General features: G+C 44.9%; 1 protein-coding gene across 6 annotated transcripts in view; it reads right to left on the bottom strand.

The window, feature by feature from the left end:
• Positions 1 to 20,532, bottom strand: part of MBNL2 (muscleblind like splicing regulator 2) — a 158,144-nt gene extending 137,612 nt beyond the window's left edge. The window contains exon 1 of one of the 6 annotated variants that reach the window (XM_036493444.2): positions 20,293 to 20,532. The gene's annotated coding sequence lies outside the window, so the exon portion shown is untranslated. The remainder of the gene's footprint in view (positions 1 to 20,292) is intronic. The other 5 variants (XM_004577390.3, XM_036493446.2, XM_004577392.3 and 2 more) reach the window with 5 other exon arrangements.
• Between the last annotated feature and the right edge of the window lie 6,012 nt (positions 20,533 to 26,544).

The following is a 26,544-nucleotide window of genomic DNA, read 5'->3' on the forward strand; positions in this document are numbered from 1 at the left end:
TTTTGTCATCTGCCTTCTTTCCTGCATCTACTGTCCATGCCTGCCACTAGCCACTGCAGCAGGCGGTCCCCAGGGACAGAAGATGGGAGGGACTGATGGGGCTGGTGATACTTGGAGCTCACACCCAGGCTCTAAGAGTGGAAGTAGAGTCAGAGGGCAAGTCAGTGACACCTGTGGCTGTGCAGAGGCGATGGGCAAGGGCCACCTGCTCAGAGCCCTGCTTAAGCTGCTTGCATTTTACCTTCCGTTAGCACCAGAGAATGACATCACTGCAAAATGACTCCATAACACCTGCCAATTACAGGAACATGCCCACAGATCCCAGCTTCACTGTACTCAAACTGTCAATCAATCAACATAAAGAAAAAAATAACAAGCCTTTCGTATTGCAAGATGGCTTAATGACTGTGTGGTGCCTTGTTCTCAGGGCTTCCACAAACCCAGAGAATTCCCATGCCTAAATCCGTCCATTGAAATGTATGGTCTCCTTCTAGACCCTAGAAGGGTCTGATAATTTCTCTGGGTTTCCTGTGTGGTGCAGGACAAGTACCAGGCCCCAGGCTATACTCTGCAAAATCAAGAGTCATGGTCAGGACATGAGAAAGTGGCAGATAATGACTGCTGAGACTACTAGAACCGCTGCTGTCTAGCTATGGGGTCTGGGTGCAACCTCGTAAACGTGCGGATGGAACCTGGACCCCGTGGGCCTGACCTTCACCAAGCAGCCAAGAAGGGCCCTGAAAAGAGTAAAACTCCAGGCATCAGTTGTGTGATGGTGGACCCTGAGGAAGGGGTGACCCTTGGCTATAGAGAGATCAGGACAATTGTGCCAAGTGCCTGCTCCTCGCCTTGTTTTCACCCTAGGTCCAAACACCTGAAGCATAAGGAAGAGATTTAACAAAAGCACACATTTTGTAAGTGAAGGTTCTGGAAGGTTTGGAATGTGGGCAGGTTTGCTAAGATCTTACCCATCTCTTCCACCAAAACGGGGATGGGAGGTGGGGAGGGCACCTTCCCTGGGTTTTAGGAACACAGGCCCAATCGTCCCATGTTGCTTTAGGAAACATCGGAAATTTCTTTTAATCAAGTAATTTCCTTTCTGAGGAACACCATGTGTGCACACAATGAGAGCCCATTTCCTCCTATTTGCTTTTGTTTGAGCAGTTTCCTTTGCTGTGGAATGTATTCCACTCTTCTTCACAGTTATCTAAATCCTCACATCCTTCTAGACTCAATGCAAGACCCATTTAGCTGGAGTCAGGTCCAGCTGGCCTTCATCCGATGGCCTACCCCTCCTTCCTCTCTTAGGTTAAGCCTTAATTATTAGGGACGAATCCAAACAGGATTAGTCCCAGGGCTCTCCATTGGCTTTTGCCATCCATTCCTATGACCATATATGGATATATGCATGTGTGCATGTATGACTGACAAGTGTCTTCATGTCGCAAGACCATGAAATGATCTCAACACTTGTCTCGCGCTGAAGAATTTCCACAAAGGCAGCGACAGTGAGCAAAGTGAGATTTACTGAAACCAAGAAACCTCTTGCCACAGGAGTCTGGAAGGAGACTCCAAGGGAGGAGTTGCCAAAGAAGCTTGCCAGGGTTGATGTTTTATATACAAAATGGCTGTTTCTGATTAGCCCCTTTCTGAAAACTAAGCGATAGTGATCTGATCAATCAGAAGATGAATAGAATGACATCTAATCAGAGGTAGGGATAGTAGTGAGCAACCAGGAGGCCAGAATAACCAGAGAGGGCAGGGATAACAACCTATCAGAATGCAGGCATAACAGCCAATCAGAGGACTGAAAGTGTAGTCAGCCAGGCGTGCAGGGAACTGATATTGGAATAGCCTGTTTTGCATGGAAGTGTGGAAAGTTCTCAATCAGGTTCTTCCGGCTCATTCAGCAACGTCACCAGTCTCCCCTTTCCTCAGGGCTCATGGAGAGTTAGGGCATGAATTTTTTCTTTGCTGTGCTTCTCCTAACCAGAGGCCCCTAGACTCAATATTATTAACTCCTTACTTTGATGACTGGCTACCAAACACCACTGTTTCACTTTCTCTACACAGCACTGGTGTATCAGGGACATGGTTGGACTTTCACCAGTACCCTCTGGAGGCAGAGATGGAGGCAACCTTTTGAAAATGATTCATAATCAATCTGAAGATTTATAGACAGACTCTGATTCAGAAAAACCTAAAAATCGTTCTCAAATGTAAGCTATACCTGAGACTGGTATATCCCAGGGTATCATACATTTCTCTTTGTACTCCCTCTTCTATTTTTTGAGTTTCCTTTTTCAGTTTTCTGTCCTTATTTTTCCCTGTGTGCTGATCAAATGGACTCTGTACAACACTTCTTTCCTGTTTGTGTGTGACCCAGATCTCATGACCTGGAGCTTGGGCAAACACCTAAACTTGTGAAAGTATTTCAGTGGGGGCAGGGAAGAAGGCAAGGAACATGTGATACTGAGTCTTTGCACACAGTCAACTGGGTCACCATGGCCAGGAAGGAAGGGCAGCCTGGCTCCAGGAAACACCTTGAAGCAATCCCTGTGTATTCATTCTCCAAGCAGCGAAGAAGATGACCTCCTTCAGAGACCAGAGCAACAGAACAAACTGGCAGCTGTCATAAGAATATTTTTTTTTTTTGCCCCAGAGAAAATTCATTCACTCATTCATTGATTCATTTAATCCTCAAAGTTTAAGTTCAGGCATTTGGTCCCACTGCGAATCAGTTACCATCTGTCAGAACAACCTAAACACAGCCTGGATGAGGACAGAATCACTTTCAGCTGCGCCCAAACAGCTCACGGCATGGTCTATTGTGGAGCTCTTTCAGGTGCTCCATTTTCAAACACGCACTACACAAAATTTTCCAAATGTAGCACAACCTTCCTGTCCTCCAACCACCGCTGTGTTGCAATCATCCCAGAAACACTATGATGCTCCAGTGTCTCACCATCCCACCAATTGCAAACCTTTCCAAAAGCCTGGAATAAAAATCTTTTGTAGCACATAAAGGCTTCTTGCATTTTGCTAACACAATGAGGCCTCTGTGAGTGACAACATGATATTCTGAATTTGTAGAAATCATCATCATGTTGACATTCCAGTTCTTTCTGGAATTGCTTGTAGGGTCTGTAGCATTAACTGGTGGGTTACTGTCTAACAGCTTCATGTTCCCTCTAGAGAAGCATTTTCTTAATTATTAGGTACTAGTTGTTTATTCTGCATATTATATGACGTTTTCTTTATCCTTGTTTTAGAAATGTGAGTCTTTAAAAAGTGGGTCTAAAGGAAGTTGAAGGCAGAATGGTGGTTATCAGAGGCCAGGGAGAGCGGGACGGAGAGCAGCATAGGAAAAGGCTGGGTCTGGGTGCTGAGTTACAGGGAGACAAAGAGGTAAGTCCCCGTGCTCTGCTGCACATTGGGGTTACTGTGGGCAGGACGATGTGCTGGACACTTCACATTCCAGCAGAGAAAAAGAGCTGTCGGTGCTTTTGCCACAAAGGGCTCAAGAAGACAGAGAACGTTTATCTGCATTTGACTGTCGCACCAAGTGTGCATGTATGGAAATGTCATGCAGCACTCCATGCATACATATGATTCACATGTGTCACTCACGGGGAAGAAAGCCCTTTGAATAGGTGACTTCATCAATGCCAATCATGATGCAGAGAATTGGGATTTTTACTGCCATTTTAAAGGGGGAAACTGAGACCGAAGTCTGTGCAAAACCAGAAGTTGAAGGGTCTTCCAATCGCTGTGCCAGGAGCTCTGGGAACAGTTTGTTTCTCCCCGACTGGGCATTCTTACAACAATTTAGATTCCAGGATCCACCCTTGACTGCCTAAGAATTTAATGTCTAGGAGCCTTTTTTGTAAAAAACAAGTTTCCCAAGAGTTTATGCAACCAAGGAACCAGCTATTGGAGTAACAAGTTTTATAGTGGGTGTAGAAGCAAAGTATATATAACTCGTTCTCGTCCTGGGGATGCAGAAGGGTAGAGAAATGAATATAATACTTTCTGTGACCTTGTCCCAGGAGTTACAAATCTCCTGGCTTTGGCTGTGGGTATGATTGTCTCTTATCGAGTTTTCAAGTGGGCCTCAGGGGTGAAGAAATAGGTCAATCCATTTTGTGAGATGCACTGTATATTTCATGCAGATGAACATAACCAGAATCTATTTCATAAAAATTAGCAACTGAAGCCTCTTATAAGTTAGGGTTTTCCAGACAACACCGAGTTCAGGGATTTCATACTTCAGTCTCTCTCTGCTCATTTCCTCCATCAATCAAACTTCCCCTCTGAAGTTTAAATAAATAAAAAACAAAATCCCTGGTTGAAGGGACTGGAGGTTAGATAGCCTCCCTTTAGCACCAAAGTATGACATTGCAGAAATATGTTTGCTCCCAGGGAAAAATTGCATTGTGTTTTTATCATAACAGAAACTTCTAGGCTTATTTGGGTGGATGCTGGACTATGGATTTCTGTAAGACTCATGACTCTGCCAGTTATCAACAGCAAAAGAACACTCCAATCATTCAATCATGCTGCACAAATATTTATTGAGGATCTACTACTTGCCAGACACTGAGTCAAGTTTAAAATGCATGGGGACTATTACAACAAAGAGACATTTAAAATATTCCATATGCGACATTTCTATTGGCAGTTTTTGCTATTTAAAAGGAGGGTGCTAGGCTCATGAATAACCCTTTGCTGAAGCTCAGTGGGAGGAAAGAAAGAAGCTAAGGGAAGTAATGAAATAACGAAAGTACAACAAATAATATTTGCATGGCACTTCGGAAAGCAGCAGCACTTGTTGTCTTTTAGTTAAGCCTATCATGGTGCAAAGCTCAGCTTCCATTAGTAATGGAGATCGATGAAGCACACTGGTCTCTTCTCACGGCCATTATTTTGACTGCAGCAGAATTCATGCCAAGGCCAAGGCCTCTGGGAGCCTCCCTAGAGAAGCATTTCAAGATGAACTCACCAACTTCCTTTCAATTGGTCTCATGTCTTTCACCTTTCCTGTTGCAACAGAATCAGCCCTATTCTTTCTTTTTTTTTTTTAAAGATTTATTCATTTTATTACAGTCAGATATACAGAGGAGGAGAGACAGAGAGGAAGATCTTCCATCCGATGATTCACTCCCCAAGTGAGCCGCAACGGGCCGATGCGCGCCGATCCGAAGCCGGGAACCAGGAACCTCTTCCGGGTCTCCCACGTGGGTGCAGTGTCCCAAAGCTTTGGGCCATCCTCAACTGCTTTCCCAGGCCACAAGCAGGGAGCTGGACGGGAAGTGGCGCTGCCGGGATTAGAACCGGCGCCCATATGGGATCCCGGGGCTTTCAAGGCGAGGACTTTAGCCGCTAGGCCACGCCGCCGGGCCCAATCAGCCCTATTCTTACAAATTTTCCAAAACCGTTTCTTCTTAGTGGCCCCAGTCCATCCAACTCCAGCAGCCTCCAGGAGCTTCAAGGAGCACCAGGTACCATCTGCCAGCCCAGCACCCCTTCAAACCTCAACAACCTTACATTAATCCTGCTTCCTCTCTGCTTCCAGAAGCAAAGGAGAACCCATCCCTCCTTATATAGCCTTAAACAGTCATCATTTCCCTTCTGAATGGTTTCACTTTCCACTCCTCTTGTGTCTAGCAGTGTGGCTTCCAGCTCAGTACTCTTCCAAAAAGCCTTCCCCCAATGACCAAGGATGCCATGTTAATCATGGCGCATCCTGTTGCCAGGCCATGTCCTCAACTTTACTGAACTTTCTTTGGGATCTGGTATTACTTCACCTGATCACCTTATTTTGGGAAACTCTAATCTAGCATCTCGTAAAGAACGTCACTCCTTCTCAGAGATCGTAAGTCCTGAGAGTGGTCACGAGGCTAACAATTTCTGCAAAGTGAACTCGAAAATCCCTTGGTCTTCTCTGTGCTGTCAGCACATGTTCCCTTAGAAAATACCTTTGAATGTAAGTAACTCTCCCCCCACCCACGCCTGTGCCATCAGTCATTCTTTTAGGTCATTCTTGCTTCCTTAGCTATTTCAACTCCTTTTACTATTTCAATATCAGTCCTCCATAAAGGAAATCCCAAATATATGCCAGATCAGCATACTACAGAGGCCCAAACCTGCACATGGGCGAGGACAGTCCAACTTCACATCTGCATCCTAATGACCAGAACCAAACTTAAACTCTTCCCCTACCCTCCTGCACCTTACTTTGGGTACTTTCCCCTAGGCGGGTCAGTCCTGATGCCCTCCCTTTCCTGTGGCCTGGATAAACCCAGCCCACATGTTCAGGCAAGTCGCTCCTTGCATCTGCAACCCCCAAGGTCTATTCTCATGGCCACCACTGCAGCTCAGGCCTTCATCAGGCACCTGAGACCTGTAGTTCTCAGGATGAACTCTTCACAGAGTGCAAGCAGTGTCTATCCTCAAGCCTCACGTGCTCACAAACATGTCATTGCTCCCTGCTGCATTCTGAATGGAGTTGGAAGTCCACTGCATGGCCTTCAAGTCCATGCACAAGTGCATTAAGGCCAAGTTCCCCTAGATCACACTCATTGTTCTCCATGGAAACCCACAAAGAAACATGGCAAGGCTGCCCAAGAGCACACATTACAATCAGGCTCGTCTCATTCTGCCTTCTTCAGGAAGCCTTCCCAACAGCAGTTATCACAGGGCACCCGTAGACACCTTGTGGCATTGTGATCACATGGCACCCCTCACATAAGGCATTATTTTCACAAGGATGAAGGGAACAGAGAAGGTTTGAAAAATACTTTCCTGCTGTAATTTTTTTTTCCAATAGCCAAAAATATCTTTATTAAGCAGAACACCTCTTCCCTGGCAGAGAACGTCAGAATTCAATGGACAATATTGTGGGACTCTTCCTGTCAAACATCGGCCCCTCATAGCACTTTCACACTTCCTGCACTCTGTCTCACTAACGCTTCACAAAGCAAGACCACCTAGACTAATGCACACGGGGGAAGCACAGCCCTGAGCCACTGGGTAGCTTTGCCACCCATGGGAGCCCAAGATAGAAGTGGCTTGATGACCTGTGAGCTTTGGATTGTCACCACACTTATCCCCCTAGCCCTCCCACTCACCCTGCATCACTTCATTATTTTCAGGTCTGCACTCCCATGAGTTAAAAGGACTAACGGATACTTAGGGTCTACATGGCAAGAAAGGCAAAGGGAGATATCATGTGAGACCCAGGAACCTGCTTCCTTCCACCCACCTCCATTGCCAAAGAGCCACTGTAAATCCTTTAAGCAAAACTGCCCTGCCATAGAATGAAACAAAAACAAGAAGAGAGATGTTTTGCACACGTTGACAAAGCAACCATTATCATTCACCATCATCATCGCTGTTATTAAAGATGGATGATTTCCTCTCCTTTCAAGATTCAAGCGTGACACATTAATGTCCCATGGGCAGGATGCCCAGCTGGCTGTTGGGATGTTGAGTGGTGCTGGGCATGGGTGGGAACAAAGACCCGCTGGGGGACATCCAAGGGCAAGGAGAGAAGCATGCTGTGTTCCCACTAGCTTTCCCTTTAGGTTGTATTGTGTCCGGTACTCAGCTAGGTTTTTAATGATTTTTATTAATATTATTATTAAAGATAGAAAAGGCCACAAAGTTTCAGTGTCCAGCCCACTGGAGTTTGACAGAAGGAATCCGACTGAGTGTCCCGACCCCTAGATGAATGAAACCTGAGCGGGGCCAGGGAGCTCCCCCAGGGGCCTTCTCCAGCCCTGCTCCAGGCCCAGGCTGCTCCCCTCCCTCAACGGCCACATTTTCCATCAGCTGCTTCCGTTGCTCTGGCCCAGCAGCCCAACAGAAACCTCTCCGGCTGCAAATGCCATTTCAAAGCAGAGGGGGTGGAGGGAACACGTATGTGCGGGGAGTCATTTTGGGTGTAGGAGGAACGTCTCTAATTTCCAGAGGAGGGGAGTTAAGTCCGCCAGCGGCCATTCCCTTGCTGCTTGTGCGGCTGGGAGCTGGAAGGATTCCAGCCGCAGCCATTCCGAGTGTGGAGGAGGACGCCATGGCCCTGCTTGGGCCTCCTCACGCCTCGGCCAGGACTGTGCCGCCCCGGTTCCCACATGCGAGGCCTCCGCCGTGTGAAGAGTGCCACGGTTATTCTTTAATAGCCACATGCTTGCTAGACGTTTGATACTGTATTGAACATATGGTTTTGATTTTCCGTGGCTTTTTTTTTTCTTTTCTTCTGTTTTTAACCAGTGAGTAAGATGGAGGGTTTCACAATTCCAAGATGTGCTGGCTTCTGCCAAGCTGTGAGGGAAACGCACACCACCCTGGGTGTGGCCTTCCTGTGCCACATCCCTTGGGCCCCCAGGATAGCTGGACTGTAGCAGCCCTGACCCCTCTCGACAGAGGGACTCTGTTGAGCTGCCCGGATCAAGTGCACCAGGCCCCGTCAGCACTATTCCTCCTTGTTCCTTTGCTAATCTATCAAACTGGAAGGAACACATCCATCGGAACATCAAATAACAATCCACAGCCACAGAGCAATTAACTCAAGACCCGACGTGGAGCCAGCTAAGAGGGCTCATCTGGATTCCAGTAACTACATGGTTTTCAAGGGCCGGGTGTTATCCAACTTAAAGATTTCCAAAAATACTCAACACTACCACCACCCCCAACTACTTTATCTGATCCATTATGTAGTGGTTCTGGGTTACACAACATATATTTCACCCCGAGGTGAGGGTGGAAAAATTATGCTCTTTAGTTATCATCTGGAAAATCAGCAGTTTTGATGAAAAAGGTAAATTTTCACATGACCAAGAGTGTTGGCTGGGTTCATAGGCCATTAATAAAACTAACAGTGGAAAGAGTGAGCAAGGAGGACAGAGTCTGATAGAACAGGGACCTGCAAATCCGTTGGTTAACTATCAACCTGAGAGTTCTCCCAACAAGGCCAGGCCACCTAGTAGGGGTATGGCTCACTGCCCTTCGCACCCTCCCTTTGTTTGCTCAAGATGTCCCTGAGCAGGCCTCAAGGAACGGAGGGAGAAAAGCCTTCCTGGACTCTGGGCTCCGAAGGAGGAGGGCAGGGCAGTGCAGCCCGCTGGGGTAGAGCTGGGACTCATTAGCTCCTTCAGCAACCTTGGCATCTGCTGGTGGCTTTCTGCCTAGAGAGCCCCGAGAGAAACCAAGGGCCCAGCAGTGCAGCTAAAATGATCCCCCTCTCTGCTGAAGCCAAAAAAGATAGAAAAGGAATCACCAAGCAGGTCGTTTGTCTCTGAGAGCTACCTGAGTGTGTTACCCAAACTGCACAAGTATGCCCATATATTTTCATCTATCCATCTCTATAGGTGCGTTTACACACACACACACACACACACACACACACACGCCTAAATCTTGATCTGTTTGTCAGACTAGGGTCCTTGTGAATCATTTTGGAAGCCAGTGTTCAACATGGTCATATTTGTCCATCTACACTCTATGTGGTCGTAGAAGGTGGCTGCCACTCTCCCTCAACTTCAACTTCATCCATCACCTTCCCCTACTATGCCCAGGCCCGGTCAAAGTTGAAGTAGATAGCTTCACTTCTATTTTCATCCTAGCTGGATCAAAGTTCAACATGAGTCCACCATGGGTTAACAACATGGCAAAACTATCAGGAAACTCAAGGGTGCCTTTGGTGATATAAGTAAAAGTATTGCTTTCTGAATAAGGACATGCTAGGCTGGTCTTGTCAGAGGAAGCTTGACACCATTAAATATACTAAGGGTCTTGCCTGCCGCAGAGAACTTCTGCCTGCTCAGAGATATTCCAAGGCCTGAACAAGGATAAAGAGTAAAGGTCATGGGAGTCACATTGCACTTTGGCATGAGGCAGAATTAATTTTCTATCAGCGTGCTATGGCTTGTGTTTGTCACATGCTCACAGTTGTTGGGTCAATGGGAAAAGACATATACCAGCTCAAAACTGCCTATCAGGCTGTGGGCAGAGGAGTGGACAGGAACCATGGCAGACAATCCCCTGGAGGCCTGCACGTTTGTGACGTTTGTGGCTTGGATGGATCCCAAACAAGGGGCACCATCAGAATCTTGTGTAGTGGAAGCAGTCCTTCCACCAACTCCAGAGTATCTTCCCATGCAAACCACTCAGCAAGTGCTTGCTTGAGTTCCCAGGGCAACTGAGAAGCCACTGAAGGAGCAAGTCCATGGGAAGCAAACAGTTAAGACTCAAGCTCTCTGCTGTCCCAGCAGCCCCAGAGGCAGCTTCTTTCTTTGATCCTGGCTCTTAATTGCAGCCTGGTTGCACCAGGCAACTTAAAAGAAACAGGGAAACTAGAGATAAGGTTTGTTTTGTTTCCTGAGGGGGTGGGGCTTTGTGGTGGCTGCCAGGAAGTTGAAAGTTTAGGGTTCTAGGATGGCTTAGGAAGGAGAAAAGAGAGTTCCTTTCCCCCACCACCCCAGCCCACTCTGAGTCAGATCTGCAGAGAACTCCAGAAACAGCAGCCACCAATGTGCACTATTACATCCGGATGGCAGGTACAGCCTCAGAAGACAGATCAGAATGTGGGAAAAGAAATCAGGCAGAGAAAGAACTAAAGGGAATTGCAGTAAGAGAATGATGGGGGAGCTGACAGCAAAATTCTTGAGCAGCTAAAGAAAAGAATCACTGGACACTCAGAAGAGAACGCAGAGGTCCCAGTGAAAGAAGCAATACTGCTAGGACCTTCATTGTTGTGGAGTGGTTAAGCAGCTCTTCGTGGCACTGGCACACCATACCAGTGTGCTTGGTTCAAGTCCTAGCTGCTCTGCTTCCTGTCCAGCTCCCTGCTAACACACTAGGGAAAGAGCACATGATGGCCCTGCTACTCATGTGGGAGACCAGAAGGGGATTTTTGGCCCCCCCCACCGCTGTCTTATTGTTCTTCTGGTAGTGAACCAGCAGACGGAAGATCCTTTTCTCTGTCTCATCTCTCTCTTTCCTTCTGTCCTTCAAAAAATAAAAATAAAAATCCTATAAAAGAAATTAGCGCAACCCAGGAAAAGAAACTGGAAGAAAAGGGATTTCTAAATATTCTAACCAGGTAGCAAAGTCACAGAGTACATTAACAATAAACTCTGACCTATGATAACTATTCAAAGTACCCAGCAGCTGAGATCCACACAGCTTTGTCAGTTACATCCAACACACATATTGGTATACACTCAGGCATACACACACATGCAAGATTCAAGAATCAGGGAGAGGCCAAGAAATCATGACAAATGATGGATACAATGCCTGCAGCATCCCTTCTCAACTTACGGAGTCTCCTTTGAAAGGAGGGACTTTTCAGCTACAGTTGGATTCATGCCTGCACAAGATGCCAGTGATTGGATCTTCCTGTTCTGTGTAACGATGTAGCAAGTCTTGCTTCTAGGACTTGCCACTGGGGGAGGTGAGGGGGGGGCAGTTCATTTAAAGCAAGTGTCCTTGGGTTGCAATGGGAGTCCAGCTCGACAGGGTCTGGGGGACTGCCTGCTATAACCACATGAGCCTCACTCCCTGTGCTCTCGCTGAGTGGCATGTGACTTTGGCAGGGAACTTGATCCCTCTGAGCTTCATTTTCTTCCGGAAAAGCTTTCACTCCATTGATGGGCATAAAGCTCTTCTCAGCAGAGAGCTTGCCATATAGTAGGCGCTCAATCAACTCCATAAACATTTGTTCCTTTTCATTCCTAAAAGGTTATTGGTGAATTAAAAATGCATAAAAATACTGACCATCTGTGAACAGACTAAATGGACATCTGAACAGGGACAACTTCCTCTAAATCAGTTTAGCTCCGCTCCTGCCTCTAGGAAACGGGGTACGTGTGGTGCACACAGACAAATGCAGCACCCAAGGGGAGGACAGATGGGGGAACACCAGATGTGAGACTTGCCAGCAGGGTCTGGGTTGCCTACCATCAGGCCCAAGCATCACACTGGAACGAACTCTTGTAATAATGCCTCCATTTAGATGATGTGCCTTTAAAGTCAGCATTTTTAAACAAATGCAACAGTTCCTTGGGCCTCTTCCTGTTCTCTGAAGAGAAGAATAGAAGAACAGCAAATCTGCATGTAAGGGGAATGAATGGATGGGTGAAAGTTCCCAGAACTGATGCTTGGAAGATGTGAGGATTGAGGTGACTCCGTCAAACTCCTGTACTCCAGAGAGAATCACTACTAAGGGGAGGGGCAGGAAGAAAAGGAATACAGGGTTGTTTTAGATCACACATATTTCCTAGAAAAAAATGCTTCTCTGCAACAGATGCATAAACAAGCATGCCAGCTACTCCTAGGGACTACAAGCCAAGCATCATGGGGAATGTGTAAAGGCCTGTGTCCACGCAGAAGTTACAGACCCGCGGCAGGGTTATGGGTGGCCACTCAACTGCAGGACACTGCTGCTGTCTCTGGCTCTGTGCCTCCCACTCAAGTAGCGTTGGTGTGAGACAGGCCTGCTGTGCTCAGAGATGGGTGCAGGCCACATCCTCACAAGAACCTGCACCTGCTGGATTTTAGAGCGTTCCAGATGAGCCCCTAGCATTTTCACTCTTGAGGGAGCCTAGTGATAATGTTTCAAGTTACTGTTCTAACCAGAAACATTACTAGTCTATGTACTTCGAGACGAATGTTGAAGTCTTGATGATCATTGGTTTCAAATGTTCTGCTTGGTTATTAGTGAAAATCTATTTTTAAAAATCAGCTGCAAATAAGATATTACTACGAAGGTTATTTTATCTCCCTTATATTTTGTGGCTCTCAGCATGACCCTGAATCAATATCTGCCTCTGAAAGTATCATTGCCAGAGACTTCTGCCAGAGAGCACAGACTATAACCAGCAGAATAGTCCAATGGAGGAGGCTGTACTATCCTCCCATGGAAATCATGAAGGTTTGGGACATGATGTATGTGAGATTAGTTACTCATTGTAAAAATACTTAGTAATTAGTTACTCATTTGGACCCTTTGTGAGTATTTACTTTCCTGTTTCATTGATAACTCTTATTCTCTTCCGGATGAGCCCCTATTTGTCATCTTCCATTTGTATTTGGACTTCTTTCTCCCATGGGGTCATGCACTCCCATGGTTTTAACTGCAACGCACATAGTTGTGTTTCAAGCTTACCTTTGTTGCCCAGGGCCTATACTCCACATTGTCAGATGTCCAGGGGATATTTCCATCTAGATGTCTCATCACTGGTAGGAACATGAATTGCAGAGCTAAAAGCTCATCACCTCTCTCATTTCCCCAACTCTCTTCTCTTTGGTAGATCCCTTTTGAGTTTACTCCCAGTTCTGTCTGAATTTTCTGAACCTCTCTCTTGCTAGATGCTCTCATGTCACTTGACATTGTCATTTGACATTGTCACCTGCTTCAAGATGCCCTTGAGATTCTCTCTGTGACCCCCATCCTCACACAGCCATGCTGATCCGACACCTTTCTATACCATAACTGGAATACTGCAGATGTTTTCCAATGGCTCCCTCATCTCCAATGTCAAGTCTCTCACTATCTCCTATACCACACTTGACATCCAGACTTCCTGGACACACATTCCCATCAGAAAAAAATACATATTTTTAAGCAGAAACAACCATTATAAGAATGGTTATTTATTTATAAATGGTATACTAGCATAACATGGGGTTTATGCTTTACCAAACATACATCAAAATCGACATTTTAAAAGGATATGCTAAATAATATATAAGCTTAAAGATTCCCTTTCCTTACTTTGTAAATAAGCTTGCCCTTGGCCTGGGGTGTAGACATCCCACATTAGAAATGCTGACCCAGAGTTTATCCACTGAGAACCACAGGAAGTATCTGTCCCCTCACAAAGCCTTAGCCCATTACATTAACCCTAATGCAGTTCTACTTCCCTGAACTCTCTGAACATGTAAAATGACAGGTAGTAACTCATCTGCATAATATATGCCTCACCAATACTTTTAGTGTGATTCTGGAGTAGCCTGCATTTAGGACACCAGAAATTCATAAATGTAAAAATAAAACAACCAATATCTTAATTAGTATAAACTATTTTCCCAAAATTGCTAGGGTTCGGCTCTATTTGACTGTGCAGCATCCATTATGAGAAAACTCCAAGGGAGGCTGCAGTGTGACCTCCTTCATTTCCTTAAACATCACAGGCAGGAGTCCTGCAGGCATGAGGCCTAACTTTCTGTTTGGCTAATGACATCTCTTAACATCCTCTGACTCAGTTGTAACTTATGTGTAACATGGGGGGTAAGGGACATTAGTGAATATTTAAAAAGATGATACAAAAACGGAAATGACATGTGCAGGTAAGAAGTTACCACGAGTATCTAATTCCATGTAAACTAAACTGTATGAGCGGGACTTCCAAAGTAATTGATCTGCTGCCCCCTTGAGCTGTTGTTTATTTCTTCAGATGCATAGCTTTCATTTTTACATTTTATTTGTTCACTTGCAAACATGACATCCCCTGTCCACAGCATCTGGAGCACCACGGACCTGAGTGTGGACACTGCTTCTGCCGAGTGCAGTGGGGGGCTGTTCGAGGGTGCTGTGCAGCCTTTCAGAGTGTTCCTTTTTTCTTCAGACCAGCTGGGGGCTTTCCCGTTCTTCCTAGATTCAAACTGATCTGTGTAAAGCACCAGGTACATAACACACAGTCTCAAAAATGTTAATTTCTTCACCCCTGTTTTATTAGCCTTAAGCAAACTCCATGAGATGATGGGAAAATGGAATCCTTGGAACTATAATTCATTATTGACCTAGATTTATCCCCAGGCCTTCAGATCATTTACAATGATTAATGAAATTTACATTCTTGACGTACCTCACCGCTGTGTGATAGTCTGGGGTGTGGGGTCAGGGCAGAGTTGTGTCCCCCAATTCCTTCTAGGTCATCGAACCTCAGAGAAGGATGTCAACCAGCCCCTCTTACTCTGCCTTGACATCTTGGTTACCCATGGGCCCAAAGGTCCGATCTAAATGTACATGGGGTCCTGTCTGAGAAAGCTTTTGGGGACAGGAGATGAGCATCCAGACCATGTCCCCAAATTTAAGTCAACTAAAAGCTGAGCAAAATAACTGTGCAGAACTTTTTACAGCATAGCTTTTAACACACCCCCTAGTACACCCTTGCCAGAGTACCCTAATTTTAGGATCCCACTCTGGGTTTGAACTCTTCACCGAGATAAAGCCAGAGAAAGGCCTTTCTAAAGCCAACAGCAGGAACCACACATATGTTAATGAAGCCGCTCTAGGCATTAAAGTGCTTACGTCTTTTCTTGTTGATCAGTATCTTGTTTTCTAACAAACTGTTAGGGATAGGGACCAAACCAGCTTCCCCAGCATCACTTCTCTCCTCCCCCTTTCCACTGCCAAAGGACAGCAAGTAACTCCCTGAACTTGTCCATCTGCTAACCAAGACCCAGCCCCAAAAAGAATCCCTTAAGCCACCCTCTCACCCTCTTCTTTCTGCTAAATGGGCCCAGAAAAGCCATGCTAATTGTGATGCACGGAAAAAAAAAATAAAATCAGAATTTCACATTTTATAAAAAAAAAAAGGATTTTTTTTTTAAAGTAACTGCTTTCAGGAAGAAAAAGAAGGGAGCGTGATCCTGCGGGGTCAGGAATCGGGTTTGTTTGTGCAGTTGGGGACTGTGAGAAGATCTCACTGCGGCTCCCAAATGTGGGAGAGGACTCACACTTGCTTTTGTTACCCAACGGGCACGTGAGGCCTTCTCAGCGGCTGGCCCGTGTTCCCCAGCCACTCCAGAGCTGCAGCTCGACTTGCTGAGTCTCGCTAATTGCTCTCAGTCATCTTTAACCTTTTTAGATTTTGTTTTCATCGTTCTCTCTCTTCTTGCATCTTTATATTGTTACAAACACACACACACACACACACACACACACACACACACACTCCTAATGAGAAACAGAACAGACACGAAGAAAGTATGTACGTGTAAATATCTGAAGCTCAAAATTTATTTTCTTGTTTTTCTCTCTCACAAAAAAAAAAAAAAAAAAAAAAAGCCCAAACTGTGGCAAGCCTCATCTGACTTTGGTGATCAACAGTGCTAAACACCTGTTCACCAATAGTGTTGCCATTAAAGTCTGGAAAGACAGAATTTTGCACTGTTCAGTTTTGCACACATGCACACTCACATAGGCAGGTATTAGCCAACAGACTCAATGTTCTAACAATACAGCAAGAATTAGAAAACCCAAGAGGTGCAGAACAAACACTGGTTAACTGACTGATGGACTATACCAACCCAGCACACCTTACACAATGCGATGTGTCCCAAAGCGCTAAGGTGAAGCATGAATCCACTCTCATTATCATGTTTTCCTGCCATTTTGACAGGAATAGGCCCGTTGAAAACCCGTCCATCAACCTTGGAGCCCAGCTTCACCACAGCAACCCTGGGGCCTTACCTTGCACACCTGTTTCCACGCTGAGTGATGGAGGCAGGGACTATTGTGCATGAACAGCACTGTGCGCTGTGCAGTTGGGATCCAAGCTCTGTGGCAGCCCAGCCGCATGTCACCTTTGCCTCCTTGCTATGAATATTATCACAGCTGTGGCGAACAGTGTGTGCGCAATTTCAAAAAGAAAAACAAAACTCAGCTAAGTAGAAACTGGAGGAGGGGAAAAAATGGAGTATTGTAGCAGCTTTACAAAGCCTGGCTGTCTTCCTGCCTCGTTCTTAGCAGAGGAACCAAAGCAGGAAACACAGAGCCCCTTGCCCCATGCAGCAGGGCCATCTCTGCCCACCAGCTGAGTCCACCATTCCAGAAAAGTGAGCTGGACTCAGGACCCCTGTGGGTCTCTTCCCATCTGCTTCCTGTCTTTACTGGCTACGCTGGGGGTTGGGCCTCAGGCAGACTGTGTGCCGGGGAGGAATGTCCTCTCCTGTCTTCTACCATGCCCTTGGGGTTCTGTGCTCACCTGGCCAGACTTCTAATCTACCACTGCCTCTTGACTTGGATGCTCTGACCTCTCTACCTTTCCCTAACAGCCCTCACCTCCACTGCCCACCTGCCACCCACAGTTGCCAGCATTTTAAGCCTGACTCGATAGTGACAACTGTTTCTGTCCTCACCAGTTCTGATATGCACCTGTACTTGGAGATGTCAAAGACCCTTAAATTATATTTTCAGCAACCAACATGTCTCGCAGTTATAACAGCTTTTCATTAATCAAAATCCTTTACTCCTTGCCACGTCCTCCTACCTACTTGTACACTGACAATGTGCTTCATCGTTCTGGCCAATGTAAACAAATCCTAAGTCCTCCTTCCCGTGTTTTTTTTTTTTTTTCCTTGTTCCCAGTACCAACATGCAGGCTAACAGGAAGAGAAAAAAATGCATGCTGGGTTGAATCTACTCATTCTAGTATAAGGAATTCTCTGAAGTGCATGTTGAAATCCTCTTCTCCACAATTCTTGCCTGGAATCTTGAATACCTGATCTTGAATTTCTATGGCGCTCCCTAAGCGCGGGACTGGCTGGTAGCCATGTGATATTGATTTGTTTTCACCATAGCAACAGCAAATTAAAACAACTAGCCAAGAGAAGGCAGGCTGGTAACCAGGAAAACACATAACCACTGTAATTTCACAAGCACGTTTTTCTCCCTTGTTCTTATCTTATCCATTCCACTTTCACAAATACATTAGGAAAGTCAGAGCAAAAAACAGCACTAAATGTTTCGGTCACTGCAAGGCCCGTCACTGCAGTGGTCTGCCTCTAACGTCTTACAGTAGATTTACGGCAAAAAAAAAAAAAAAAAAAAAAAATGGAAACAATATTGCTGCGATTTCCTTGAACGTGATATTTGTTGATCTTAGGACAAATATCCCTAGCAAATGTACATGAGCAGAAAACAGGGCTTAGGGCTTTAGCTCCCAGACTATGTGCCTATGTCAACACCTGAAGGTATTTGCAACAGTTTCTTAATACCAAGCTTTGAGCTCTTTGTACTTTAAACAGCTCATTGTGCCAAGAGACAAACAACTTGTGTTTTTCAGTGCAAGGTCAAGGTCTCTCCAAATGCTAGAGTGCTAAAGGTGAGTGGAGCAAACATTTTTCAGTTCTGGGAAGAGGTAGAAAAATGGAGAGAAGCACTTGTTCAAAGCTACGTAGGAGTCAGAGGGAGACACAAATCAGCTTTGGAAACTCCCAAGAACTCTCGTGTTTTCTGACCAAAACGCTTTTCTCCAGGCTCCCAAGCCAACAGCAACCTTCTCCTCATCTTTCCGCCCTCTGTTGCCACCTGTGACACTGAATGCACAACCTATCATGCTGTAATTTCTTTTCCAAAGACCATCTGTCCCAGGATGAGGGGCTTTTAAAAATATACATACAAAAGCAGCTATTCCCACCATCCACCATCGCTAGCCATGAACTTGGTAGCATAACCTGGATCTTCAGTCAGACCTCTAGGAGAATGAGGACTGCGACCACAGGGACTGTTCACTGGTGAATCAATGCTGGGCTGCACCAAGGGGAAGTTAGGCCAGAAAAAAAAATTAAAAACCCATGCTCTTCCCCTTTCTGCTTCGGGGCAACCCTGCCAGATCCGAGTGCTGACCCAGTCGTCCGAAACGCAAGTTACAAGATGTCCTATTTAGGGGCGGTGGGGGTGAGGGCTGGAGAGGACTTGTGCAGGATTCACAAACGACCAGCTGAAATATGAAGACATAACTCCAGTCCTGCCAAGCAGGAGTGAGAATGTTCCTGGCCTGCTCGTAAAGAAATATTCCTCTCCACCAGCTTGAATAAAAGAACACACAGCAGAAATAGTTGGGGGATGACGTCAGAAGTTCTGGGCTAGTGTCCTGCACTTCTCCTTGAAAGTAGAAACAGTGAGTCTAGAAGGATCGACGTGGCACGGCCCTTGTAGAAAACCAGTGCTTCTACTGCGCCTCTCGGAATAAGCAGGAGATCCCCCAGAAAGTTCCTCTGTTTGAAAGATTACAAGACTCTCCCCCGCCCCCCTTCTCTTTCCTTCTCTCTCTCTCTCTGTATCTCTCTGCTTTATTGTGCCCCAAATACATATACCCCCCCAATCAACAAACATGTTTTCTCTCAACCTTTGTCTCGGCAAGGGACATGGGGGTCCCTCCACGCATACTCCAGTGGTGGTGGTGGCGGTGGTGGTTAGGCAAGTTAGAGCTTTTTCTTCGCTTCAGTGCTCGCTAACTATTCTAAAAATGTTACACATTTATTGTAAACACATGCTTCCGAGGCCTAACAAAAAAGCACAGTTCCCTCATGCCTGGCAGAAATTTACAACGGAAAAGGGGGCAGAGAGAAGTCTTTCACAAATGTATCTTTTTCCTTCTCCCTGGGGCCAAGTGTGTTAAAAATAAATCCCCTCCATCATTTCTCGGCAAGAAAGTTGATCCGGCTGGGCAGAGGGAAAACTCGGGCTTTCCAAGCCAGCCTGCTGGCTCCTGAAATCATTGTGCTGGCCGTGTGTTCTCATCAAAAATGCATGGAGATCACATCATTGCAGTAAGCATTCTTCACCCAGCTTTACTCGGGGCGGACAGGTCCACTTTGAAGCTGCAGACAAAGGCTCGGACATGCCAGAAGAGGAAATGTAAACATGGTACCCCGGGCTGGAAAACTTGCCAGAAAGCTCCCTCCTCCCCAGGTCGGTAGTGTGCTGTGGAAACTCGGCCATGGCACTGCAGAGCTAGGGGGCTCCTTCAGTTCCAAGAAGTAGACATATTTTCAGCCAAACCTCCAAACCGTGAATATTAAACCTTTTGTTTTGCTTTGCTTTTGTTTTTTCCCCCCCCCTTTCAGTCTTAATTGGAAAGTCTGTTTTCACATAATCGGATCAAGGTAAACTTTTTCTCTTCTGGAGCTAATGACAGATAGCAAAGTGAAAAAGATTTTTTTTTTCTGGAATAAGAATGCTTCGAATATTTCAAATGTGTGTTTCAAGATAATACATGAATCTATTCTTCGAATAAAAACTCCATGTCGCACCTCACCCGGAACAGCCGGCATTGATTCTAGCTTTGCCATTGCTTTTTTTTTTCTTTTCCTGAAATCCAAATGTTACGTAAAACTCTAGGGTCCCCAGCAAGTCTCACATTTGAATTAGTGGATTCCAGTTCCCCTGGCTTCCCCTAAGCAACACACAAGGAATGCAGCACACTGCAGCAAACTCTTTAAACATTCAAAAAAAAAAAAAAAAAAAGACGAGGGGGGGTTGTTGGTTGGTTCTCCTACCTTGTTTAGCTCTGCCTGTCTTTTCCACGTACAGTAACCCCAGGAACATCTGGCAGAACCGAGCGGCCGAGGCTTCTCCGCCGCATCACGAGGAAGAAACGTCCGTGTAAATAGTTCCCGTCCCCTGTTTATTGTACTCTGCGCGCCGTTTGCCGTATCTGGAAAATTTTACCTTCAGATGATGAAGCAAAGACAGTCTAAACTCTGTTGCTGTAAGCGGCAGCCCTTCCTTCAGACAAATCCCTCCCCGCCGCGGCCGGCCAATCGGAAGCCAGGTCGTCAGCCCTGCTCGCCCGAGACCGGCCCTCATAGGATGACTGACACAGCAACACAGCGGCTGGCAGTGCCTGAAAACAGTGCATCCATACTGATGAAAGAGGAATTTCCCTCTCACAAGAAAGCAATCATAGCACCAAGACAAAGTGGCACGTAATTGGCAGAGCAGAGACTAGAGTGGTTCCACACAACACCCCTTGGAGCCAGCCCGCCCCAAGCTGGTGGCTGCGCTGCAAATACTTGAGGAAACACAAAACTCCAAGGGCCCCCAGGAAATCCAGTTTGAGCCTGAACCTGGAGTGCTCAGCCTATCTGATGACGTGTGTGTGTGTGTGTGTGTGTGGTGTGAGCACATGTGTGTTTGTGTATGTGATGTGCTTATTTTGTTTTTAAAGGACAAACAATTCAATATCTGCCTTGGAAACTACTACTTTACAAAACATTTACATACGATTTCCATGATTGAGGGCGAATGTGTTAGCCCAAGTGCGGGTTTAAAACGCAAACACGTTTACACTCCGAGCAGGCACAGTTGGCCTGTAGAACATCTGTTATTGCGGTGGTGAATTACTGGAGCCCATGTATTCTGCATCTAAGTTTTCAGACCACCAGGGACTTCAGTGAGGGAACAGGCACAATGCAGTCGGTGTCTATACATTACCCTTTTTGTGCTCTTGGCAAACACCCACAAGAGGATTAGGTGTGCCTTCCCAGCCTTAGATGCCATTTGATAAATGCCATGCATTGGCCCACATTGTCACTAATGAAGCAGTAATCATAGGAGCTGTTTACTGCTGAATACACATGGCACGTGATCCGAGGGGCACCAGGAGGTGCTCCTCCAACTGAAGATCTTCTGGGAGGTGCTGGGGTTCCTGGAGACAAAGCAGGGACAAGAGAAATGGAGAGGGCGGTAAAGGGCGAGGCATTTCCTCCCAGCCCCCCCGTCAGTGTTTTTGCATGCTTTGAAAACAAAAACGAAAACATATGGCACTTAGAAAACACAATAAGCACATATTTTCCTTCCACTGAAAACAAGATTTTAAATTAAAAAAAAAAAAAGCAATGAAATATGATGGTTACATGAGTAGACCAAAGCAGGAACAAAGCTCCCATTCATCAGGAAGGTTGAAGCCAACATACTAGCTGCTCAATGCCTCAGCAATGAAGCTACAGGGCGAAACGTAATGGTTTTATTTTGGCAATAGCATCATAAAGATTCAATAGTTCATCTGTTTCTTTGGATATATTCTCCACCAGAACAGCATACTTTAGTCCCTTTCCTTTTTACACTTTGCAATATATTTTTCATTTCCATGTAAATGTATCAAACATCATAACTTTCAGGCTTTCACACATTGTAGGTTTTCTGAAAATTTCAATTAGCTTGGTTGTCAAACAGGTAGCAAATTATTTTGAAATACCAATGTGCTTCGTGTTACATTGCATGTGAATACGTGATCCACGTTTGTGATCTCTTCTGCATCTCCCTGTGGTTTTGACTTTGAAACTACCATTCCCTTGAATCTCATCCAATAAAACTAAGTTATGTTTTATTTCCCAGCCTGTCCAGCATACCAATCTATTACCTGGATAGTACAAATGCTGGTAAGATGGCCCCTGGAACTCAGCCCTTCTCTGTTTCACCTTCCTGTCTTGTCAGACCGGCTTTCCCGAATCGTGTAAAGTCATGTAAGTCATGTTGCTTTCCCATTCCAGTGCTTCTCCATAAAATCCAAATTATAGACTTTGAAGACTAGAAGGCCTTTCCCTTTCTACTTCTCCTTTTCTCCACTGTTGTCCTAAAGAACTTTTTGGTGGAGTCATGCTTATTCCTCCTTACTCAATCTTCAGACAGCTCCGACAGAGAGAGAGAGAGAGAGAGAGAGAGAGAGAGAGAGAGAGAGAGAGAGAAAAGATTTTCCATCTGCTTGTTCACACCCCAAAATATCTTAACACCCAAGGCCGGGCCAGGCCAAAACCAGGTGCCCAGACCTCAATCTGACCTTCCTGTGTGTTTCCCATGTTCCCATGTGTGTGGCAGGGAACCAAGTACTGGAGCCATCACCTGGACCTCCCAGGGCTGGGATTCAACCCAGGCACTCTGACATGGGAGGTAAGAGAACCAGGTGCACCACAGCTACATCAAACACCAGCCCTCATGTCCCTTTCTGCTGCCATGCCTTCTCTGTCTGTGTTACCATCTCCGATGTTTCCTTTTGCAAGTATCCTATCCTGCTCACCCTTAGGTTGTCTGAGTTGGTCATTCCATCTCAAAAGTCAAGGTTTATGTCAACAGTATGTAACAAAATGGCAGACTGTCTTATTTGGCATATGATAAGTGTGCACTGGATGTCACATATTGTTATTTCCATATCGATCATTGCATTTAGCAAGATGTCATGGATAAGCTTGTGATTTCATGAATCCTACATCAAAAATTGGTAGTGTACTTGTCCAATTGCACAAACCAAAACCTTTGGCATTCTGTTTCGACCCTTCTTCCCAAACACTCTTTAAAATCCATTATCAACTCTGTCAAGTTGAACATACGAATATTTAGAAATATTTCACATGGTTACATCTCTATTAATTCAGGCTTGTCCAAACCATTTCTAGTTGGTGTCTATGACTATTGAAATAGCCTCTTGGTGGGTCTTCTGAAAATATTCCTGGCCCGCTGCTAGCCTTTTTGCATACTGCAGCCATAAAAGGAACTAAAAAACAGAAATCTGATTTTTCCTGAGCTTCACATTTTTGCTGTTGACGGAGTTGTGTCTCCCTGAAATTCATTTGTTGAAGTTCAAATCCCCTCCACAAGTGATGGTGCTTAAAAATGGAGCCTTTGGGAGGATATAGTGTTAGGTGAAAAAGGAAGCCCATTGGTGAGGTTAGCATGTTATAAGAAGACACCGTAACTCTAGATCTCTTCACTCCTTCACCCTGTAAGGACATGGGAAAGGTGTCTGAAAGCCAGGAAGAGAGACCTCCAAGTCTGACTATGCTGGCAGCCTGATCACAGATGTCTAGCCTCAAGAACTGAGAAATGTGCTTCTGTTATTTTTCTAAGTGACACAGTCTATGGTATTTGCTATGACATTCTTATCTGACTAATACAACCATCAATCTCTTTGGGTTTCTTTTAAGAAAAAAGGTGGAAGATTAACATGGCCTCAAGCTCTGTACCTGCTAGCTTCAATTACTTCTTCTGCCTAATTAGAGGTCCCCCTTTACTTTCTTGGGGAACCCTTCCATGACTCACAAGATGAGTTCATACCCACCTGTTATTTTCTTTCCAATCCCGTGAACTCCAGGGCCTTGCTTTTCCAATCTGAACATGCATGCAAATCCTCCAGGGAACTTGTTAAAATGCAGATCCCATCTCACTGGCTCCTAAGTGGATACTGAGAGTCGGCTTGTCTAACAAGCTCCCAGGTGAGGTCTAAGTTGCTTGTCCATGCACCACTCTTTAAGTAGTGAAATTTTACAGATGCTGTTCATTTCGTAGTAAACCCACTCCAGTATATGGTTATACATTGCATGGGTTAATTATTTACTAAATTTCTACCTTTCCAACCAACTTGTTAGTACCAGAAGTCCCTGTTGTTGCACTGGCATCTATTCCAGTGTTTTGCCTGCCACAGGAAAGAAGATGGCCAATGAAATGAATTTCACAAGTTTCTGCACTATAATAAACTTATCTTTGAGCTCCGTGCTGCAATGAACTTTGTGGACTACCCTCCGATGTTAACTGCGTGAGTTGACTGATGTCATGCGCTACTTGTCTGAACTGAACTCTGCTTTCTGCACCTTCTGATTTTCCTGGTTTTTTTTTTTTTTTTTTGCTTGCTTTTGTAACTCAGTGCAGATTTGTTGAATCTGCACTCTTAAAGAAGATTAATCTTTATTGAGGTGATATTGTGTTTTTTTTTAAAAGAATGAAACCATACACAGAATTAGTAACAATAATGTGATCAATTAAGTTCAAGGTAAAAATGATGGCCTGAAGAATAGTGGGGAAAAAAGACACATTTGGGTTTATCCAGTGAAAGTTATTAGTTATCTATAGGTTGATAATTAGAGTTACAAAAATTTTTTTGGAAAAATCTTCATTTCTAGGCTCAATTCCTTACTTAAATATACCCGAAATAACTAATTTTAGTGTTGAACTAAAGTAACTTTTTATTGTTGGATTATGTTTATGTTATGGTTGTCCTTTCAGTGAATGAAGCCTGCATTGTTGATGTCTCTTTCTCATACTCACACCCAATATCCCATATCCTGTCATTTTCAGTCTGTTGAGTATATCACCTCTCTCCATCTTCACTGTTTTATCACTAGTTTAAGTCCACATTGCCTTTGGCCTATTTCTCATCTCTCTGATTCCAGTCTTGCCCTTGACTTTCCACTCAATTTGCCACATCTCAATCAAACCAATCATTAAAAAAATCTCATAATGCCACACCCAACATAGAATCAATCCATTTTTCCCTATTGTCTTCTAGATAAATCCCCTGTGGGTCCACACCTTGGTATCACAACTCTCCTTGAACTTGCCCTCTGCCTGTTTGGCAGTATCAGTAAAGTAATTTTAGTCTCTTGGATGTGTCACATTCTTTGTCCTTTAGATTCTGGATTCTAGGGGACATTTTCATTTGTTCCACATCTGTTTAACATCTTTCCGCCCAACACTACTCAGTGCACATCGCTTACTTCACGAAGCCTTCTCTGACCTTGTGACTTCCGTAATACGCCTCTTGTCATCTAGCTCACGGTAACAATGACCGCAGTATGGTGAACTTATATCTAGCTTATTTATTCACCTCACTCACCCTTACAAGAAAGGTGATTATGTCTTCCTTCACCGGTTTATTCTTAAAACATGCAGTACTATAACAGTAATTATCACAGTACTGTGCAAATACATCTAACTTGTTTATTTTACCTCACTAACCCCTACAGAAAAGCGATTATGTCTTTCTTCATCAGTTTATCCCAACATGCATTAGTGAATGGCTAAATGTAAAATATTTCTAATAATAATGTGATAAGACAGAAGCAGGGTTCGTGAAGCTTTAGCGACACGGGCCCAGTCTTCCCATCCCTGGGTCTCTCTCATTATGCTGAACTAGAGAAGAAAAAACTAAGTAACATGAAAGTTGAAAGATACTTTGGAGTTATAAGATCATCCCCTTTGTTGCATATACCAAGGTTAATAAACTCAGCAGCAAGGAAGATGTAATCTTTTATCATGTTTAAAGTGGTGGTGATTCCAGAGAAACAAAGCTTTCCTTTGAGTGGAAATGAGAGTTGTCTTGGGATAGATAGAAGTGTCTGAACTATTAGAAGGAATGGCTAGAGAAGAATAGCTGTCTGTTTGTGAAAAGTGAGAAATAAGGTAGAAAGGCAAGCTGGACATGAGCCTGGCCAGCGACTGTTCAGTTTCAGGGCTCTCTCAATAGCTTAGTGGACTTAATAAATTCATATATTCTTATGAAAGACCAATATTTAGTTTTAGCCCATTAGCATATACTATTGCTGCATATATTCATTTAGTATATAATGTTTTCATTCTTCCTCTAGCTATTTCACATATAAATCAGATAGAAAGCCCTCAAGGGAAGAGATCAGCAGTTTTTCTTTTTTTTTAAGTTTTTATTTTATTTCTATTGGAAACGCAGGTTTACAGAGAGAAGGAGAAAAGGAGAGAAAGATCTTCCATTCACTGGTTTGCGCCCCCAAAAGTGCCTGCAACAGCCGGAGCTGAGCTAATCTGAAGCCAGCAGCCAGGAGTTTCTTTGGGGTCTCCCACATGGGTGCAGGGCTCCAAGACTTTGGGCAGTCCTCCAATGCTTTCTCAGGCCACAAGACGGGAGCTGGAGGGGAAGTGGAGCAGCCGGGATTAGAACCAGCACTCGTATAGGATCCTGGCAGAAGTAAGGTAAAGATTTAGCCACGAGGCTATCATTCTGTGCC

This window comes from Ochotona princeps, chromosome 12 (genome assembly GCF_030435755.1).
Source record: "Ochotona princeps isolate mOchPri1 chromosome 12, mOchPri1.hap1, whole genome shotgun sequence".
Taxonomy (NCBI): Eukaryota; Metazoa; Chordata; class Mammalia; order Lagomorpha; family Ochotonidae; genus Ochotona; species Ochotona princeps.